Below are 8,407 nucleotides of genomic sequence, written 5' to 3'. Positions count from 1 at the left end.
AAGGTTTATTTTTAAAATAAAGTAATAGTGCATGTCTGGCAATACAATGATGTATTCCAAACAGGGTAATTGTTTGTCACTGTTTGGGGGGGGGGGGGGGATTTTTAAAAATCACGCTGTCTGGTCAGGCCTCTGGAATGAGACACGGGATGCTTAGAAGCACACCACACTTCCGACACCAGCGGCTCTGACACAGATTCACCAGGCAGAGACGGAGAAACCCTTTATTAGTTTCCTGTTCTCGTTCCCTTTCAATAATAACAAAAGGCGGCTGCAAAGCATTCAGGAAGCAGTGCCGGGCTTTTGATCAGGCGGGCTTTCATCAAGGAGCCTGTGCAAGCTTTTCACTCCCCCCCACACACCGTTTTTCATTAGGTGGGATGTAAAAAGACCTCTAAAAAGTATATTAAAATAATTTCCTTCTTCATTGCTTGCTGCATGACACGCCAGAACCAAAACAGAGTTAAAACTAAACAAGAAGACATTGCTCCAATAAAGCATGGTACAGGAAGCTATACAGCTTTCAACTTAAAGATTTTATTCTAGGTGTTTTCAGAGGGCAGGTGCGTTGGTCTGAGGTAGAAGAGGAAGAGGAGGAGATTGGATGTATACCCCGCCCTTCACTACCCAAAGGAGTCTCAGAGATGCTTACAAACTCCATTCCCTTCCCCTCCTCACAACAGACACCCTGTGAGGTAGGTGGGGCTGAGTGAGCTCTTTCAAGAACTGCCCTTGAGAGAACGGCTCTGAAAGAACTTGTGACTGACCCAAGGTCACACCAGTAGCTGCATGTGGAGGAGTGGGGTAATCAAACCCAGTTCGTCCAAATTCGAGTCTGCTGCTCTTAACCACTACACCAAACTGGCTCTCAACAGGTCCAGATGGTCAGCTGTGTTGGTCTGAAGCAGTAGAACAGATTTAGAGTCCAGTGGCACCTTTAAGACCAACAAAGGCTTATTCAAGGTATGAGCTTTCGTGTGCAAGCCTTGTACACAATAGCTCACACTTGTCAGGGCTCTTTTTGTAGCAGGAACTCCTTTGCATATTAGGTGACACACCCCTAATGTAGCCAATCCTCCAAGAGCTTACAGTAGCCCCTGTAAGAAGAGCTCTGTAAACTCTTGGAGGATTGGCTACATTAGGGGTGTGTCGCCTAACCTGCAAAGGAGTTCCTGCTACAAAAACTGCCTTGAATAAACCTTTGATGGTCTTAAAGGTGCCACTGGACTCTAAATTTGTTGCACACGAAAGCTCATACCTTGAATAAAATCTCTGTTGGTCTTAAAGGTGCCACTGGACTGTTCTACTTGTTCTCAACAGATTAGAGTCCTGGAGCACCTTGGAGACCCATCAAGAGTTTCAGGGTGTAAGTTTTCCAGAGCCAAAGCTCCCTTCGCCAGACACATGTCTTGTCTCTGACGAAGGGAGCTTTGATTCTCAAAAGCTTATAGCCCGAAACTTCTTGTTCTCTAAGGTGTTTCTGGACTTGAACCTAACTCTTGCATGCTAATTTACTGCCATTCACAGACCTTTCTTGCATCAATCTCAGCTATTATCACTCGGTACTTATGGATCTAGCAATGGTATTCCCAGTAGTAATGTACGGCTGAGAGAGTTGGACCATAAGGAAGGCTGGGTGACAAGGAATAGATCCATTCAAATTATGGTGCTGGAAAAGACTCCCTTGGACTGCAAGGAGATCAAATCAGTCGACCCTAAAAGAAATCAACCCCGACTGTTCCCTGGAAGGCCAGATACTGAAGCTGAAGCTCAAATACTTTGGCCACCAAATGAGAAGGGAGCACTCAGTGGAGAAGACCCTGATGCTGGGAAAGACGGAAGGTCAAAGAAGACGGGGACGGCAAAGGATGAGATGGTTAGACAGTGTCATAGATGCAACGAACATGAAATTGAGCCAACTTCAGAGGACGGCGGAAGACAGGAGGGCCTGGTGTGATGTGGTCCATGGGGTCGCGAAGAGTCGGACTCATCTGCGCAGCTCAGTAACAACAACAAAAGCTTACGCATCTTGACTCTAAATGGCCCTTCCAGACAACAACCCCCCACCCACTTAAGTGATGGTTGAGGAGGTTCTGTTCCACGGTAACTGAGGAAGTGCGCTTGTACATGGAAGCTTATACCTTGAATAAAACTTGGTTGGTCTTAAAGGTGCCACTAGACTCAACCTTTGTTCTGCTGCTTCAGACCAACCCGGCTACCTGACCTGAATCTATTCTAGGTACTGTGTGCCTCTGAGCCACTGAGTCAATTAAAATCTACTTAAATGAATGCACATTTTACTACGTATAATCTAAATATGTCTATCAGATCTAAGTGCAAGTTGTAAGAAGGAAAATGTTCAGTAGAAATACTGAATTTAACTTGTATACCGAATATTAATTTGTACAATTCAGAAAGGGTGGCAACCCCCAGCAGTGAAACAGAAGCATAAGAATCTGCCTTAAATTTGGAGGGGGGGGGGTTGTTCTAGAGAGAAACACTTCTTTGAGAGATTCAGGTTGGCAGCCGTGCTGGTCAGAAGCAGCAGAACGAAGTTTGAGTTCAGTGGCACCTTTAAGACCAACCAAGTTTTATTCTGGGTATAAGCTTTTGTGTCCATGCACGTTTTTTCAGATATCTGAAAAAGTGTGCATGCATACAAAAGCTTATACCCAGAATAAAACTTGGTTGGTCTGAAAGATGCCACTGAACTCAAACTTTGTTTTTTGATAGAGGGACGCTTGTTAAAGTGGATAGATTATGGCTTAGATTTGCACCAAATCAGGAGAAAATACACAAGTATTCTGAATACAAACACATTATTACTGAAAAAGTACTGCAGTACTGTTGTTCCTCTACAGCAAGTATGTCCAACAGGTAGATCGCGATCTACTGGAAGGGTCAGAGGTAGATCACCAGCCCCACTTGGTCTCCTGGTTTGCTGGACAGGTGTTTGGGATTCCCTGAGACTGGCCCTCACGCAACATTCACCCAACTTCAAAAACCTGGTGGATGAAATGCAGGCTCAGACGTCTCACTAATGAGCAAGATCGAAGTTTTAAAGATTGCGCAAGATCAGCCTGGATCAATACTTGACCTACATTTAACACAAATAACTCTGAATAAAAGTTAAAGAAAGTTATTGAGACAGTTAAAGAAAGTTATAACTCAATAAAAAATAAAAAATGTTCGCCGTTCTTTCTGGATCTTTGTCTCTGTTTTGTTTTTGCTTATTTTACCAGTAAATGACAGACGGTGCATTATAAATGGGGGGGTGGGGTGGGGTGGAACCCAACTTTAGTGGGTTAAAATCTAATTGGAAACTAATTTGAAACTTTATTTTCATGGTGGTAGATCACCGGCACTTTTGGCTGGAAAAAATAGATCACTACCTGTTCGAAGTTGGACATGCCTGCTCTACAGGACAGTTGCTTCTCACGTCTCAAATTCAAGATTGCAGGACGTACACTGACTAGGAATCCTCACCCTAACCTAAAAATCCTCCCTGTCCTCAGAAAGGCCATCTAGCCAGGCTCACAGACCCTAGTTTGGGAACTAAACTTGCACTAAGACCGTAAAGCACAGGAAGGCTGAATGGAGACAGTAACACAGCTTTCTGGGACGGCCACCACTCAGTTCAGAAGCCCAGAACGGAATAATTAAAAACAGCCAGTAATTCACGAAATAGGCAAGATACTCAAGACAAGGGCGTTTATTGATCGGTGCTCCCCAACATTTATTGATCACACATGCTCCCCAACAGCAGAAAAGGGGCTGAACTGCACTTTAAGCGGCACGCATCTATACAGTAAGCTTCCAACACTCCCCATTTACCAGAAAAATGTTTGGTTGGGATACCTATTACTTGTAAAACACTGGTTCTGGTAACGTTTTGGAGAGGTTATAGGGATGCCCTTCCGTACATACAAAAGGCTCCAGATTTCGACCCTCCCTTAGAGCTCTAGAAGGTAAATCCCTGAGTGGAGAAGGGGAAATACATCTATCAGATACACATGTAAATGGGTGCACAGGAGCCCAAAATGCCAGCACACCACTTCTCTTCCACCACCATTCACCGGGAATCTCTACTCCAGTAGCCAAGGGTACCTCTCCTTCCCACTCCAGAGACGTACCCCTACTCTAAAAGCCCGGTATGGCTGCCTTTCCTTCCCTTCCCCAGAAATCTCTCTATATGTAGAGAACTAGGAGATGGGGAAGAGTCTACCTTTCCTACAATACTTGAGTTCAAGCGTCCAATGAAACTGACTCCCCCACCCCACCCCAATTCAGGACAAGCAAAAAAAGTACTATTTCAAACAACACTTGTTAACGATGAAATTCACGCATCAGGATACCTCAACAGCCACAAGCTCAGATACAGATGTCTTTAATAGGGGCGAGGCTCATTCAAGGAGAACAGGCCGGCCGAGATCTATTTGCCATGATAACAAACTGGGCAGTCTTGTCCAGAGGCAGCATGTCAGTACACCCATCCCTGCTCCAGCGGCAGAAGACCGTCAGCGTCATGCCTGCTTGTGGGCTTTCTAAAATTGGTCACCATGGGTAAGCAACCTGCCGGACAAGTTGGGCCCCTGGGCTGATGAGCCAGGGCTTCCCAAGACAGAATGCTCTGCCCACTCAGTCTATATAGATCTGCAACCAAAGTCAAGTTCCATGGATTTTTGCATAGCCCGCCATGTAACTTTTGGCATGTGCTGTTCTTCAGAATCTTAATACACCCTTTGTTTGAACACCTTCGAAATAAAGAGCAAATCCAGAGCCCCGTTCCAGATGACTGCTGAGGAGGCCCATGTAAGCTGTCGTAATTTTGTTTTAGAAGAGGGGAAAATAATTGCAATAAGTAAATCTCCCCCCCCCCATTTTTACCATCAAGCCACAGCCAAATTAGGACAACCCCGTAGGGCTTTCAGGGCTAGAGACATTCAGAGGGTGTTTGCCATTGTCCGTCTCTGCATAGCACCCCAGGTATTCCTTGGAGGTCTCCCATCCACATACTGACTAAGGCTGACCCTGCTTAGCTGGGCTACTCAGGTCAGGACAAGTAATTCCTAAATTAAACTAGAGGGAAGGGGCTAGCTTAGGATAAAATGTGCCGCCCTACTAGACCAGCAGATGGCTGGACTTCCTAAATTAGTATACTTCCTTTCACATAGAGGAAGCCAGCAGGCAGCAAAAGGGAATTGAGTCATTTTCAAAAATGAATACAAAATTCCTTACATGTTCAAGATATCTTGGGAACTCTGGCACTTTGCCTCACTGTCCCCCGGTCAGCACTGAGCTGAAGCGCTGTGCCACCATTTCCCTCAAGCGCCACAAGATGTGCCACGAAAACATACGAAGGACTCAGGCCCCTCAGGCACTCCGGATCTTGACCTACCTGATTACTCTAAACAGGGTGCAGCTCATGCATTAACTCTTAGAGACTGTTACTGTCTACTGCATTTTCCTTACTTCTAGCAGGTATAGCAGAACACAGAGAGAACAAAGAGAGAAATGAACAAAGAAGATCTCTTAGGAAATGCATTCGGAGTCTGCATATAATGAAGGGTTGCACGCGCGTTGGAATGAAGAAGAAAATGTCAAAATTTTGCAACAAAACCTTTTTTAACTTTATAAATAACTCAAACCAAACAAATTCGCACACGCTCTATTTTGGACTACCCTGCATAACTTGTTCAGAGAAAGACAGAAACCTATTCAACAGCCTCTGAACATTCTCTGCCTTCTGAGATTACCAAGCATTGACTCCGTATTTGTAAACTTGACTTTGTAATCGTAGGGGCTACAAATCTGGCCATGCACGTACTACATAAGGAAAACACAAATTCTGGTGTCCCCGCACACAATATATATCCAGGGCTGACTGTATGACATAAACCTCAGCTCTAGCTATTTTCTTTTCATTAAAATATCCATTTCAAACTTGGACACCTGACAGAGGCATCACATCCAGCCGTGATTTTTATACCTGCCTTTCAAAATACTTCTTGGTGAGTCAGAGGAACCTCAAGGACACAAACATCATGACGCTCCATCCAGGCACTAAAAGTGCGTTTACCATGGCAATCGTGCTTCTCGATTTATGGTGAGAGACGGCATGTCATTTCTAATTACTGGAAGAGGCACTTCCTCTCTGATCACATGCTTAATAGGTTTCTGGAATGCCTTCTGAGCTGGAACACAGGAACCACTCAGGGGCCTGAATTTCACTCTTCCCAACCAACAGAACGATGGAGCAGCCAACCGTCACTCTGACCGCTCAGGGTGAAGTAGATGTGACAGTGGAAGATCCATCTCCACCTCAAACAGGGAAAGGGAACCCAATTTTAAGAACAGCGGGGGGGGCACTGTATTCGCCCTCCCCCTGATGTGTGGCTGATCTCCCTGCGGTTACCTACCTCAGGGACTATTCTCTCAACTGGGCTGCAATCAGAGTTCCCTCTAAGCTGAGTTAGTGTGAGCTAGCTCACAGTTTTTTAGCTTCCAGCCCACACACTTTTGTCTCAGCTCAGGAAGGATGGCCCCAGAGCAAACTAATCTATGCTGCAGCCAAATGACTCGCTCACAACTTTAATGCCAGTAGCTCACAAAGTAGAATTTTTGCTCACAAAACTTCACAGCTTAGAGGGAACATTGGCTGCAATGCCTTTTTGACCTTTTTGATCAACACTGCTTTTAACCTAAGGAACATTTTATTTGGAACATTTGGCTGTACAACCTCAGAAGAATATACAGTTGACCAGAGAGAAGTACCAGTGGACATGTGATTTCACTGGAGGCTTCATTTGTATTTCTGTATTTCTTTTCCTTGCCCAGTGGTTAAACTTTGGAACAATTGATTTCCGGTCTTTATTCCATATTTTGTATATGTAGGATTGTATGTATTTTTGCACATCAGCCAATATGCTCTGTATGTATTAGACCTCTGAGGAAGGCCTGTAAAGGCCGAAACGCGTTAGGTCTATCTTATTAGGTCTATCTTATTAGCCCTTGTATGTTTTTATAGTTTTATATGAGGTATGAATGGGCCCTTGTTTGTTATTTTAATTTATGTTGAATAAACACACATATATATTTTTGTATATTTCATAATTAGATTTTGAGAGTTGGCCCTTTTCTATTCCCGACTAACCTTTTTAGGCTCTGAATTCTAGGTTTAGGTTCAGTTTTTTCCCCCTTTTTTCTTCTTTGTCCTGGGGGAACAGGTCACACATGAACACGAAGCTGCCTTATACTGAATCAGTCCATCGGTCCATCAGAGTCAGTACCGTCTACTCAGACCGGCAGCAGCTCTCCAGGGTCTCAGGCTGAGGTCTCTCACATCACAGCCTACCTGATCTTTCTAACTGCAGGTGCCGGGGAGTGAACCTGGGACCTTCTGCGTGCCAAGCAGATGCTCTGCCAGTGAGCCACAGCCCCTCCCACCCAATCTCCACTTTTGCTCTCAAAATCCAGGACCCACCCCCACCACTTTGAAAGTGATGGGGCAGCACCAGGGGTCATTTCGTAGAAAAAGAGCTAGGGGGACTCATTAGCATAAGCCACACCCCCTGACATCACCGGAAGTGTGTCCTCCCCACAGCCGGTGGCGACCTCCAGCTTTTTTTGGGAGCTCCAGGCCCCGCCCTCCCGCACGTCCCCCGGGGGGGGATGGCGTCCCCCCGCGTCCCCCCCCCCAAATGACCCCTGGGCAGCACACTCACATTCAAGATGGGATTGCATACTAGGTTTTACATGACAAGTTCCAGTTTCACAGTTGTGCTCTTCCAGTGAAGAATTCAGTACTGGCCAGACTCTCCAGCGTCCCAAGAACCTCCTGGCTCTCCAACCCTCTTGAAGGCAAATTGGAACCCTTTAGGCTGTAAATACAGTTTTAAAAGCATCTCTAGACAACACCCGGTGAGCCAGTTTGGTGTAGTGGTTAAGTGTGCGGACTCTAATCTGGGAGAACCGGGTTTGATTCCCCACTCCTCCACTTGCACCTGCTGATGTGACCTTGGGTCAGTCACAAGCTCTGGCACAGCTGTCCTTGAAAAAGAGCAGTTTGTGTCAGAGTTCTCTCAGCCCCACCCACCTCACAGGGTGTCTGTTGTGGGGAGGGGAAGGGAAAGGAGTTTGTAAGCCGCTCTGAGACTCCACGTGAAAGGCGGGGTATAAATTAAATCTCTTCTCTTCTTCTTCTTCAAAAGCAGGGGGGCTCCCTGACCTGGATAGCCCAGGCAAATCTGGTCTCGTCAGATCTCGGAAGCTAAGCCAGGCCGGCCCTGGCTAGTATTTGGAAGGGTGACCTCCAAGGAATACCAGGGTCGTGACACAGAAGCAGGCGATGGCAAGCCACCTTGGAACGTCCTTTTGCCTTCAAGCCCCACTAGGGGTCACCAGGAGT

This window comes from Gekko japonicus, unplaced genomic scaffold, assembly GCF_001447785.1.
Source record: "Gekko japonicus isolate JY-2015 unplaced genomic scaffold, Gekko_japonicus_V1.1 scaffold5426, whole genome shotgun sequence".
NCBI lineage: Eukaryota > Metazoa > Chordata > Lepidosauria > Squamata > Gekkonidae > Gekko > Gekko japonicus.
This window is presented reverse-complemented; position numbering follows the sequence as displayed.